The 13808-nt window shown below is 44.2% G+C and overlaps 1 long non-coding RNA gene across 1 annotated transcript in view; it reads left to right on the plus strand.

The window, feature by feature from the left end:
• The first annotated feature begins 551 nt into the window (after positions 1–551).
• Positions 552–13808, plus strand: part of LOC117350230 — a 74642-nt gene continuing 61385 nt past the window's right edge. The window contains exon 1 of the long non-coding RNA XR_004537259.1: positions 552–605. This is a non-coding gene — a long non-coding RNA (uncharacterized LOC117350230). The remainder of the gene's footprint in view (positions 606–13808) is intronic.

Consider the following 13808-nt stretch of genomic DNA (forward strand, 5'->3'; position numbering starts at 1 on the left):
AAGACATTAGCTCTTTTTTTTTCTGAGGCCCTCCAAGTGCCGACAAATCCAAAATGTGGCCCTGCAAAGGGTTTGAGTTCGAGACCAGGAAAAGAATGTGTGGTGGAAGTCCTGAAGGAATTACGACTAGAAAAGGACATCAGAAAGTTCAAGAAAGACTAAGGTTACCACAGGGTTACCAGAGGTCTGGATTTCCCCGGACATGTGTGGATGCGACGCACATGTCTTTATCTGCCGTCATTTACTGTTACTATGACATCACACACATGCGTGCGTGCGTGCGCGTGATGTCACCACATTGCATCCGCGCATTCGCAGATGCCCCCTCCCGACGTGATTTCTTTTCAAAACCCGGACAAAGTTCCAGGCTTTGAAAAGCCATCCGTACCCCTGAAATCCGGACATCTGGTAACCCTACCTAAATAGCTAAAGTGAAAATAAGATTTAGACCAAGAGAGGGTGCAGTGGAGCCATGAAATAAACTGATACATGGTCTTCTGTATTACTCTTTTGAAACTTATAGTTCTTTTTGTCTTTTTAGAAAACTTGATTGCGGAATGAGGGCAGGATGCACAAAGCTCTGGCAACCCTGTAAAAAATATCAGGTAGGGAGCGATTTTGGTTTTCGGGGACATGCAAATAATATGCACACTATTTGTGCTGAGGAGCCTGGTAAAAGTGGGAGGAATTGTGCCTGGTGCCTACACAGAAGAGCTAAGCGGTAGGCACAGCTCTTCTGCGCAAGCCCAGTACAGCTCCCAATGGCAGGAACTCCAGAGCATTTATTTTTATTTTTTGTTTTAACCACGATATGGACGCAGCTGCTGTGTCTCTGTTGTGGGTGTGTCCCATGCCTCACAGCTGCATTTTGATCATAGGCATGGGACATACACTCACACAACTGACACGCGCATAACAGACATATGAACAGCTACTGGCAGCTCGAGACCTGCCGGAAAATTTTGTACAAGGCGTACTCATTTTAATAATAAGTACTTGGAAGACCGAGCTTCGCTCAAAGAAGTAGGGTGAGTGAGCTGCAGGGGGAGGCAGGAGCTGTAGCTACAGAGACAGTGACTTAGTAACCTTCAGTCCTGCTTTTCCTTTGGAATGTCTGACCAATGGGCTGCAGGGTGAGGCGGGAGCAATAGCTACAGAGACAGTGCCTTAGTATCCTTCCGTTCTGCTTTTCCCTGCAGCCTATTGGCTGGCTAAGCTTCCTTAGGAATGTCTGCAGCTATCTTTGTATCATGTACCATGCCAACCCCAGTTTGCATTAAATTAAGCTATGTTCTCACTTTTACATTCCATAACTCTTCCCTCAGCGAAAGGGATAGATGGCACTGAGGTTTAATCTGCTCACTTTCCCTGATTTTATGTCCATCCACCCCTCCCTACTTCTAGCTATGAACTTGTAGTTCCACTCTCCAGGAAAGGCAGAAACTACGAGTTCATACATGGAGTGGGGGAATAAGTAGGACTGACTCAGCCTCTCCCTGCTGACCCTAATCTATCAGCTCACCAGAGTTTAAAAAGTAGAACTAGATAACAGCAACTATGATATAAGGTTACCATTGGATCTAGATTTGATCTGGTCCTGGGTTTACCCTATTGCATGTTGGAACTTGTAGTCTGGCTTTTCTTTGGGACCCTCCCCCCTCCTTGCATGCAATAGGTTAAATCCAGGAATGGATCAATCCTGTCTGCTGAAAGCGGTGCTTGCAACAGACATGCCAAGTCACCCAGTTCCAGGCTGGAGATTTTGAGACAGTCCTGGATTTCTGACCACCTTATCCTGGTACATTATGGGATTTGCAGCACTGATTTAAGTGGTAGGTTCAGAACCTACAAATTCCACACAGCTTTGGAAATGTAATTTCAAAACCAGGACTGGCCAAAAGTTCCAGCCTGAAATTGGGTAACTCGGCAGCTCTGTAGCAGGGAATCACATAAGCATGGCCTCTGCCGAGTCAGACCATAGGTCCATCATGCCCAGCAGTCCGCTCCCGCGGTGGCCCCCCAGGTCAATGACCTGTAGTGATCTATTACTCAAGAGCATTTTGTCTTGTATAGTAACCCTCTAATTGTACCCCTGGATTCCCTTACCCTTCAGGTTTAGTTATATCAGCTGTGACCTTGAGATGCTTATTGTGCGATGATACTGCCTTTGGAAAGTAAAGTGACATCTCTAAATCCTGAAAGATACACACCGTGCCCTCTCAGGATGTGTTCAGCAAGTAATGTATGATCCAAAACAAACTGGAACTCACTGGCTATCTTGAAAGCTCTATTCAGCTGTCAGCAGCCTTGAAAACTAGTCTCTGGGGTGAGAGGTGGCGTGGGAGAGGGCCAGTAGGGGTGAAGAGAATCAGATTTCTCTGTGCTAGTTCAGGAGGTGGGAGGAGGAAAGAAGCTGATTTGGATCTACTGCTAGCAAGGCTTGGCAAGCAGGGTGAAGACACGTTTTGCCAGATGTGGGATTGGATTGAAGTTTTTAAAGGACTCTGCATAGTCTTCAAATGAAATAGTCCAATAGTGAGAATAGGGGGCTAAGAACCAGAGAAGCCAGGATTCAAATCCCACTGAATATCTGTGGCACCCAGGTAACCCACAGGAACTCACTTTCCCCATCCCATCTCCGTGAGTTTTGTCACTGTCACTGTCTCTGTCCCTGTCCCATTCCTGCAAGCTCTGCCTTAATCGCACAAGCTTCGAACACTTATGATTTGAAAGTGTGCAGATGAGGACGGAGCTTGCAGGAATGGGGCAGGGACAGGAAAAGAACTCACGGGGACAAATTTGTCCCCAAGTCATTCTCTACCCCAGATGTCTCTATCTGTCCTCCTTACTTCCATTGGAAGTAAAACCTGGATGTCTCAATCCGTCCTCCTTTTTCTGGAGCCATATGGTAATCCTATGGTGGGCCAGCCTCTGCCTCCACTGCTGAAGGGGAACCTTCTTCCCCCAGCTGGACGAAGGCTGCCAGTGTGTGACTTTGTGAATGGCAAAAATGTACCATTTTACAGCTTTTGAACTGTTTGGTGGGGATGCCGGCACCCCTCCTCCGATCTATCCCCTTGCTTCCTCCCATCACCACATGCCACCTCTTCTCCTCTGCAAGCGACAACTTCTTCTCCTCGTGACCACATTGTCTCTCCCACTAACACCATTCCGGGTACTGCACATAGGCAGCGACGTCAGAGAGAGAGCCTACAGGGTCGCGAGGAGCACGTTGAAGTTCTCTTGTTGTTCGTGGCAATGAGCAACTGGAGTACCTCTTATTTTGTTAAGCGCCAATTTGCAGAAACAAAATTTCCCATCATTGATTGAATCAAATCCACACCATTCTCTTCTTGGTTGGGCTGAGAACTTTTCAGTACCTCCCCGAAAACTGTATCTGAATTTAAGAAAGCTTTGGACAAGTACATAGGATCTCTAAGGGAATGAACAAGAGAGGAGGTGGCCTTGTCTTTATCTGCGTCATTTTTCCATGTTTCTGTGTAACGATTGTCTCTCAAATTAGCACGTGTAATTGAGTGTGGGCACTTTTTATAGGATAATCTGCAAAGAGAAACTAGATAACATGTATTTCAACCTGCAAAGCCCTTGGTGTGAAAGTGCGTAAGTGCTTTCCAACAATGAGGACAGTTACCCAATTATCACTAGAGTGACTTGTCCTGAGGTCACATAGTCAGGCCCCATGGATAGAGTCAGAAGAGCAGACTTTCAAAATCTGAGTCACGGTCTCATGTTTTCAGCTACTAAACCACATGCATTCTCCTCCACTGATGAAAATAAAAAGACAATAACATCTGTTCTTTAAATGGAACTGTTTACAACAATGAGTGTTTACTCTTCTAGTGTTGCATTGAAAAGCTTTATCATTTTATATAGAGACTAAACAGGATTCAGCCCTGACTCCATGAAGCCCACATGAAGTGGTTTGACTGCACTTGAAATTTCCTTTGGAAATGCTCCCCTTCACATTATAAATTGCCTTTTTACGCCCACTAAGAAATCGTAACTTCATAAGCTAATGATACAAAAGGGGCTAGAAAGCTGTGCTGTCCAGAGCAATTCAAACAGAAGCCAAAAAATTGGCAGAAAATCAACTTTTTTCTACAAACTGAAAAAAGCAAAAAAATCAGGTTGCATGATCAATATGTTAAGATACACATAAGAACATAAGTCATGCCTCTGGTGGGTCAGTCCAGAGGTCCATCATGCCCAGCAGTCCGCTCACGCGGCGGCCCATCAGGTCCAGGACCTGTATAGTAACCCTCTATCTATACCCTTCTATACCCTTTTCCTTCAGAAATTGTCCAATCTCTTCTTGAACTCCAATACCGTACCATGTCCTATCACGCCCTCTGGAAGCACATTCCAGGTGTCCACCACCCGTTGGGTGAAGAAGAACTTCCTAGCATTGGTTCTAAATCTATCCCCTTTTAATTTTTCCGAAAGCCCTCTCGTTCTTGTAGTTGTCGAAAGTTTGAAGAATCTGTCCCTCTCCACTTTCTCTATGCCCTTCATGATCTTGTAAGTCTCTATCATGTCCCCTCTAAGTCTCCGCTTCTCCAGCGAAAATAGCCCCAGTCTCTCCAATCTTTCAGCGTATGAAAGGTTTTCCATACCTTTTATCAAACGTGTCACTCTCTTCTGAACCCTCTCGAGTATCGCCATATCCTTCTTTAGGTACGGCGACCAATATTGGACACAGTACTCCAGATGGGGGCGCATAATCACCCGATACAACGGCAGGATAACTTCTTTCGTTCTGCTTGTAGTATCCTTCTTGATTATTCCCAGCATTCTATTCGCTTTCTTAGCGGCCGCTGCGCATTGTGCCGACAGCTTCATTGTCATGTCCACTATTATCCCCAAGTCCCTTTCTTGGGTACTCTCACTCAATAACAGCCCTCCCATCGTGTAGCTGTACCTTGGGTTTCTGTTTCCTACGTGTAAGACTTTACATTTCTCTACATTGAACTACATCTGCCATCTCGTCGTCCACTCCCCTAGTTTGTTCAGGTCCCTTTGTAAATCTTTGCAGTCCTTTTTAGTCCTAGCTCCATTAAATAGCTTGGTGTCATCTGCGAATTTTATTACTTTGCTCTTCGTCCCTGATTCTAGATCATTTATAAATACATTGAATAGCAGCTGTCCAAGCACCAACCCCTGCGGAACACCACTCGTGACCCTCCTCCAGTCCGAGTAGTGGCCCTTCACTCCTACCCTCTGCTTCCTGCCTGCCAACCAATTCCTGATCCATCTGTGTACGTCTCCTTCCACCCCATGGTTCTTTAGTTTCTGAAGTAGGCATTCATGGGGTACCTTGCAAAGGCTTTTTTGAAATCTAAGTATACAATGTCTATGGGGTCCCCTTTGTCCATCCGTTTGTTAATTCCTTCGAAGAAGTGCAATAAGTTCGTCAGGCACGATCTTCCCTTGCAGAAGCCATGTTGGCTTGTTATCATAAGTTTATGCCTCTCCAGATGCTCTTCGATGCTATCTTTTATCAGCGCATCCGCCATTTTCCCCGGAACCGAGGTCAGACTTACCGGTCTGTAGTTCCCCGGGTCACCTCTCGATCCCTTTTTGAAGATGGGCGCAACATTGGCTATCCTCCAATCCTCCAGGATCACGCCTGTTTTCAGGGATAGATTACAAACCTGCTGTAGTAGTTCCGCTATTTCCTCCTTTAGTTCTTTCAATACCCTAGGGTGGATTCCGTCAAGGCCCAGTGATTTGTCAGTTTTTAATTTTTCTATCTGCCTGTGTACGTCCTCAAGGCTTACTTCAATGGATGTAAATTTTTCTGCTTGGTCTCCTTTGAAGATTTGTTCAGGTTCCGGCACGTTGGATGTGTCTTCTTTTGTAAATATTGACGAAAAGAACATGTTTAGTCTTTCCGCCACTTCTTTCTCCTCCTTCACCGCTCCCTTCCTATCTCCGTCATCCAGCGGTCCCACCTCCTCCCTAGCCGTCTGTTTCCCTTTAACATATCTGAAGAACGGTTTGAAATTTCGTGCTTCCCTGACTAGCCTCTCTTCATATTCTCTTTTTGCTTTTCTAACCACAAGGTGACATTCTTTTTGATACTTCCTGTGCTCTTTCCAGTTCTCCTCAGTTTTGCCCTTTTTCCATTTCTTGAATGAATTCTTCTTATCACCTATCGCTTTCTTCACTTCTTTAGTTATCCACGCCGGGTCTTTTGTTCGGCCATGTGTCCAAAAGAACTGCTAGTAATCGGTGATACTTTGCGTCCATAAGAAGGTCAGAGTAGCCATATTGGGTCTATCTAGCCCAGAATCCTTTTCCACAATGGCCAAACATTTGCAAAATTCCATTCTAACAATCTAAGGGCAAGCAGTGGCTTCTCCTATGGACTTTTCCTCCAGGAACCTTTTTAAGTCCAGTTACATTAGCCACTGTTACCACATCCTCTGGCAACAAGTTCCAGAGCTTAACTATTCTTTAAATGAAAAAAAAAAAGTCCTCGTTTTAAAAGTATTTCCATGTAACTTCATTGAGTGTCCCCTAGGGCTCCTTTTACTAAGCATTTTTAGCGCACGCAGGAAATTACTGCGTTAAGGTCTAGCTCATGTGGCAATGTAAAAGGAGCCCCTAGTCTTTGCAATTTTTGATAAAGTAAAAAAATGGATTCACTTGGACCTGTTCTGCTCCACTCATTCCCTTTCCTTTATCATCTTAGTTGCTCTTCTTTTAACTTTTTATAATTCTGCTATATCTTTTTTGAGAAACATTGACCCAAGGTGAGGTCGCACCATGGAGTGATACATTGGCATTATAATATTTTTTGATCTTATTTACCATCCCTTTCCTAATAATTCCTAACATCCTGTTCACTTTTTTGGCCGTCGCTGCATATTGAGAAGAAGGTTTCAGTGTATTCTCTGTGATGACACCTAGATCTTTTTCTTGGGTGGACCCTCGTATCTGTTAACTATGATTTGAGTTATTCTTCCCAATGTGCATCACTTTGCATTTGTCCACATTAAATTTCATCTGCCATTCGGACACCCAGTCTTCTAATTTCCTAAGGTCTTCCTGTAGTTTTTCACAGTTTAGTGTCATCTGCAAATTTAATCACCTCGTTCATAGTTCTAATTTCTAGATCACTTATAAATAAGTTAAATAGCTCCGGTCCCAGCACAGATCCTTGAGGCAGACCACTATTTACCCTTCTCCACTGAGAAAAAGGGCCATTCAACTCTATCCTCTGTTTTCTGTCCACAATTGAACATTGTCTCTTACCCCATGACTCTTTAATTTTCTCAGAAGTCTCTCATAAGGAACTTTGTGGGGGCGGGGATAGGTGGAACTTGGGGGTGGAGGGGTCTGGATATAAATATATTAAATAGAACCGGTTCTAGTACAGACCCTGCAGCACTCCACTATTTAGCTTCATCCATTGAGAAAAATGGCCATTTAACTCTGCCCTCTGTTTTCCATACAAGATTATGATTTTGTTATGTTGATGTTTCTTCTTAATGCGTAGCATGTTTTTTGATGTTCCCCAGATGAAGCAAATGGAAACCTTCTTATTTAGGTATCTTTATAAACAATATGCTGAAATCTTCTGCCCAGTGTGCGGCGGAGGCCAAGAAAGCAAACATGATGCTAGCAATTATTATAATGCCTCTGTATCGCTTCATGGTGCAACCTCACCTCAGGTCTGATATAGTGGAATTAGAAAAGGTTCAAAGAAGAGTGGCTAAAATGATAAAGGGGATAGAACTTCTTTTATATGAGGAAAGCCTAAAGAGGTTAGGGCTCTTCAGCTTGGAAAAGAGATGGCTGAGGGGAGATAGGATTGAGGTCTACAAAATCCTGAGTGGCGTAGAATAGGTAAAAATGAATCAATATTGTTTTGCTCTTTCAAAAATTACAAAGACTAGGGAACACTTAATGAAGTTACTTAGAAATACATTTAAAACTCAATGAATAATTAAGCTCTGGGACTTGTTGCCAGAGGATGTGGTAACAGTGGTTAGCATAGCTGGGTTTAGCAAAGGTTTGGACAAGTTCCCGGAGGAAAAGTCCTTAGTCTGCTATTGAAACAGCCTGGAATCAGAAGAGTGGAATGTTGCTATCATTTGGGTTTCTGTCAGGTACTTGTGACCTGGATTGGCCACTATGGAATTAGGATACTGGGCTAGATGGATTTTTGCTCTGACCCAGTGTGGCTATTCTTGGGTTCTCCTGGGATATCCACATCTAGAAGCACAGCATCTGATCAGCTGACATAGGTGCCTGAAGCTCTACAGGTCAGACAGATTCCTCTTTACATGCAGTGTCACTGGTCACCATCTTCAGGACACAGAGGCTGCTCCTGAAAGGGCAGTAAGCGGGCTTTACTTTGCTTCCCTTTTCATTCACTTCCCTGAGATGGTGATTTTGGATATCTTCTCAGAGCCGCTAGCAGGGGAAATCTGCAATTTCTATGCAGTAAAGGTTTGAGAAAAGCGTAGAAGCTCTTTAGGGGAGCGAGGCGTAAACTGGGTGTGTGAGCAACTGGTTGAAACTCAACGTCCTTATATCTGTGCTCCTCTGGGAGAATAAAGAAAGACTCTCGGCTCAGCAGATTGTATGTGTTTTGTAGCCTAGATAATCAACCACACCGAGCCCAAAGTGCTGCATCTCCCGCCAGCTCCATCCATCAACTTTCGGCAGCCCGCTTCCATGGGCAGGACACCAAGAATGAATGCTGCAGACCACTGCAGTCTTGAAGGCTATGTTACTGCATGTCCTGGATGGAACAAACAGTTCTTCACTCCAAGGCAAGGCAGCGTTAGAACTATCCTTTCTTCCAATCTTATCCTCAACCTCCCTTCCCCCAAACTTAAGGTTAGCATAAGGGAACAGATTCCATGGGTAGAGTGCAACAATTAAAAGCAGGCCAGATTGTGTAGTGAGGAAGAGATGGACATACACCGGGGACATTGACCTGCAGCTAGAGAGACAAGAGAAGATAGAGAGAACAGCAATCGTCGTGGAGAACTCCATCATCAAACAAGTCGACAGCCACATAGCGGGAGGAAGAAAAGATCGGCTGGTGACCTGCCTACCGGAAGCCAAGGTAGAAGATATAGTGAGCCGCATCGACAGGATAGCACGGAAAGGGGAGATAAGGCGGTGGTGATCCACTTGGGGACAAACAACGCGAGCAACAGGAACTATAGCAAGGAAACACTGAAGGACCAGTTCCGGAGGCTAGGAAGGAAGCTGAAGTCCAGAACGCTAAGGTAGCGTTCTCAGAGATCTTGCCAGTACCCAGGGACAATGGGAAGAGGCAGACAGAGCTGCAAACAGTCAATGTGTGGATGAGGCGCTGGTGCAAGGAAGAAGGATTCCACTTTGTGCGCGACTGGATGACGTTCTGGGGGAAGAGCAAGCTATACAGGAAGGATGGACTCCACCTCAGCGGAGATGGAATGAGGCTACTTGCAAGCAACATCAAGCGAGAAATTGAGAAGTTTTTAAACTAGGAAGAAGGGGAAAGCTGACAGTCGACCAAGAGTCAATGGTTTGGGAAACGGTATACCCAGAGGATATCATGCAGGAAGATTGCGGGGAAGACTCACCGGATCATAGGCAAGATAGAACATAAGAACATAAGAAATGCTGCTGCTGGGTCAGACCAATGGTCCATCCTGCCCAGCAGTCCGCTTACGCTGCGGCCCCAAGGTCAAGACCAGTGCTCCAAATGAGTCCAGTCTCACCAGTTTAGCATGAACTTGTCCAACTTTGTCTTGAAACCCTGGAGGGTGTCTTCCCCTATAACAGACTCTGGATGGATCGAAAAGGACACAAGAGGGAAGGAAATGCAAGAAAGTAACAGGCGGCAAACTCAAGTGTATGTACACGAACGCAAGGAGCCTGAATTGGAAGTTATGGCAGATGTCATTGGCATCACGGAAACATGGTGGAACGAGGAAAACGTCTGGGACACTGTGCTACCGGGATACAAGCTATACCACAGAGACAGAGTAGGACAAAAAGGTGGGGGTATTGCCCTATACATTAAAGAGAGAATCGAGTGTCCCCTAGTCTTTGTAATTGATTTTAGGCGTTCCAGGGGCAGAGTTGGCATTTAGTTGGTTAAGTACAAATATTCAGCCCTTAACCAGATAAAATAACCACATAAAACAATCTTATCTTCCTTTGGTTCATCATAGTCAGTTAAGTGCTGAATATCGCATATAATCGGCTATGATTTATCCGGCCACATAAGCCTGGATATTCACTGCCAATGACTGGACACAGCCTGGCACTGAATATCTGGGAATAAAGCTGGCAGCGGTCAGTAAACAGTGACCATTGCCGGCCAAATAGCAAGCCCATTTTATTTTAGGGGGTGGGAAGGCAGAAATCTACCTCACTGTAATTTGCTTAGAGATCAAAAAAGATCAGTTGTCCATCTTGTCTCCCCCTCCCAAAAAAACAAAACAAAACCACACAAACCTTAAAATTGTCCAAAGATTTTTATAGACTATAATTCAGAGGAAGATGGGGGAGTCCTTGGACATCTGTAGCTAATTCAGCATGAAATATTCCTTCCTGACCCCAATATTAGGGTCAGCTCAGAGGCACTGAATTAATAACTTTCCTCTCAAGTGTAACTGTATCATCACACCCACTGATGTATTTATTTTTTCTAATCCAGTGGATTTTGGAAATAAATTATACATTAGGGGCTGAGAATGTCAGTGTTGTGTCTGTCATTAGCAAAATAACTCTGGAAATTTAATGGAATGGGGCCAAATTTGGTGTGGGGAGAAAAACCTGATTACAAGGCACATTGAGTTGTACAAGGGCCAAGTAGCATTGGGGGGTCTCCAGAGGAATAATGGACCAGTGCAGTTCCAATTTCTGCAGCCTAGAAATGTTGACACAGTGAAACATGGCGGTGATGTTTATATTTATTAAAAACTTTGGGGTCCTTTTATCAAGCCACGCTAGCGGGCTTAGCGCGTCGGACATTTCATCACGCGCTAACCCCCGCGGTATTACGCACGTTAAACCCCTACCGCAGCTTGATAAAAGGACCCCTTTATCTACCACGTATACAGCCAAAAAAGGATCAAAGCAGTTTACAATGTGTAAATCCAAACAATTTCGAAAAGAACTCCATTGACATAGAAAAGGAAAGAAAGAGAAAAAAGGAAAAAAATATATAATCTTCTTAATGACAATCAATTTATCAATATTAAATTAAGTTAATTAATACAACTAAAAATGTTATTAAAAATAAATAACAGCATTATACAAACTGCAGCCCCAAACTCATTTCTTCAAGTTGAAAGAAGTTTATATGCGATTCTTCCTTTCTCAATTCTGTAGGCAGACAATTCCCCAACCGTGGAACTAAATTAAAAAAAATGACAAGATGGAACAGCTCCCCTCTTAGCATTTAAAGATCGTAATAAACATCTCGGTCAGAAAGATATCATGGTTGTAACTCAAACAATGCTCTGTGTGCCAACATCATCCTAAATTCCTTTGGCAACCAATGGAATTTCAGATACAAAGGTGTCACGTGAGCCTGAATCGCAGCAGAGGGGCCACACACACTCTCCACATCCTTCCCCCCCCCCTCCTTAGTGTTTCACCTATGTATTTCATCCCGTACAACTTTCTTAAAGATTCAATGTGTGCAACCAACTATTATTAGGATTTAGGATTATGATTATGACGAGTGAGAGTTTCTATACTGCTACTAATGAGCAAAGGCGCTACACTCCATGAGCTTCTGTAAAGATGTTGCCAAAAGAAGTTGTGAGGAGTTGCATAGAGCTTCTGTGGTAGTCTTACAGAGTTATTAATGCCATGCCATCATCTATCACCCTACCTATATGCACAGTTGTCCTATGTATGCACACATGTAATAACTAGGTAATATAGGGACTTGTATACTGCCTTTTTGAAGTTTTATAACCACACTCAAAGTGGTTTACTGTCCTGGTGGACAGTGGAGGATTTAGTGACTTGCCCAGGGAGAAGCATGGGGTTTAGAACCCACAACCTCAGGGTACTGAAGCTGTAGCCCTAACCACCGCGCCACACTCTCCTATTACTATTATTACTATGAATTATTTCTATGGCACTACCAGACGCACACAGCACTGTACAGAGTCACAAAGAAGACAGTCCCTGCTCCAAAGAGCTTACAATCTAAACAGACAGGATGTCATGGATACAGTTAAGGGGAATGGTTAATCTGCTGGGTTGGAACGCAGAGGGGAGTGCAGGACAATCAAGCATCCCAAAGAAGAAGTTTTTCAAAACCCGGACGTCTGGTAATCCTGCCCAAAGTGGGTGGGCTCAGGCCCATCTGTGGTTTCACCACTGATATACAGTACACACATATGCAGAAAGAATTCCATGAGCCATGTTCCACATGCTTTCTTCACTTGATTTAGTCCTTTGTTTCGGAGACTGGGCAACCAAATGGCAGATGACATTTAATGTGAGCATGTGCAAAATGATGCACGTAGGAAAGAGGAACCCAAACTATAGCTACGCAATGCAAGATTCCACATTAGGAGTCACTGCCCAGGAAAAGGATCAGTTCAATGCGCAGCTAAGAAAGCAAATAGAATGTTAGGAACCATTAGGAAAGGATTAATTCAAAAAAGATATTGCAGAATTCGAAAAGGTACAGAGATGGGCAATGAAAACGATAAAGGGAAGAGACGACTCAGGGGAAAGATGATGGAAATGGAGAACCAATTGGAAAAAAGGCGTAATTCAAACTCTGGAATAAAATAAAAGTCCAGAAGCCACTGTTAATTCGGACCTGGGAAAATCTGCCTAGACCTGGGATATGCAACATAAACTCTATATTGCCCAGTGCTTGTGTTGGAAAGAGGAAACTGGGGATGAGGCTCAAAATGAATTTGGCTCCTCCAACCCCAAATATGTTTGGCCACCCCTGCTAGATAGCTCCTAGCCATTTCATCTAGGTCACCCCCTCCCCCCAATACTCACAGCCTTGATCTCTTCTTCCCCACGTCACCCAAGCCACAAGCATGGGCCGGATAACTCAATGCGCTTTCAAAATGAGTCTCCCCCCTCCCCCTGCATCCTCAACATCACACATTAGAGCTGCGTGTCACAGCAGTGCACATCTGGGCCTGATTTCATGAGAGAATGGGTTCAGATCCCATGTCTTTTCTGTCATTCAATAGGAGCATTTGGGATGTGTCCCTCCACGGTTTCTTCCTCACCCCTCCCACCCTTTCTTAAAAGCTGAACTGAAGCTAGAAGGAGCTGGCAGGCTTTCCCTGATTCCTCACGGAGCTTTCTGTATTTACAGTATGCATTGTTTCCAGATGTGCTATAATCCTGTGTCAGCAAAAAAAAAGAAAAAGAAACCCCACATACTCATCTGAAACAAAAGGATAGAGAATTAGGATCCTAAACCAACTGGACAGACAGCAGAACCTCCCCCCCCTTGAAAGGAATGCTTAATTCTGGGTCAAAAAAATACCCCACATTCTCACAGAAACAAAAAGCATTAGGATGGGGCCAGCAATAACCTCCATTTCTCACCACAGGAGAACGAAAAGCACAGAAAAGGTCTGAAGTTGCCAAAAAGCTAGATTCATCTGACAGGGTTGATCCAGTCCTGGGTTTATCCCATTGCATGCAGGGATTTGTGGTTCTGATTTCCATATTGGTTTTCAAAAAAAGAGCAAGACTTTATTTCTCTGCATGCAATGGGATAATCCGTACCTGGATCAAGCTGTTGAGCTAATCTAGAGTCAGTTGGAAACTCTAGA

The sequence above is a fragment of the Geotrypetes seraphini genome, chromosome 16, assembly GCF_902459505.1.
Source record: "Geotrypetes seraphini chromosome 16, aGeoSer1.1, whole genome shotgun sequence".
NCBI lineage: Eukaryota > Metazoa > Chordata > Amphibia > Gymnophiona > Dermophiidae > Geotrypetes > Geotrypetes seraphini.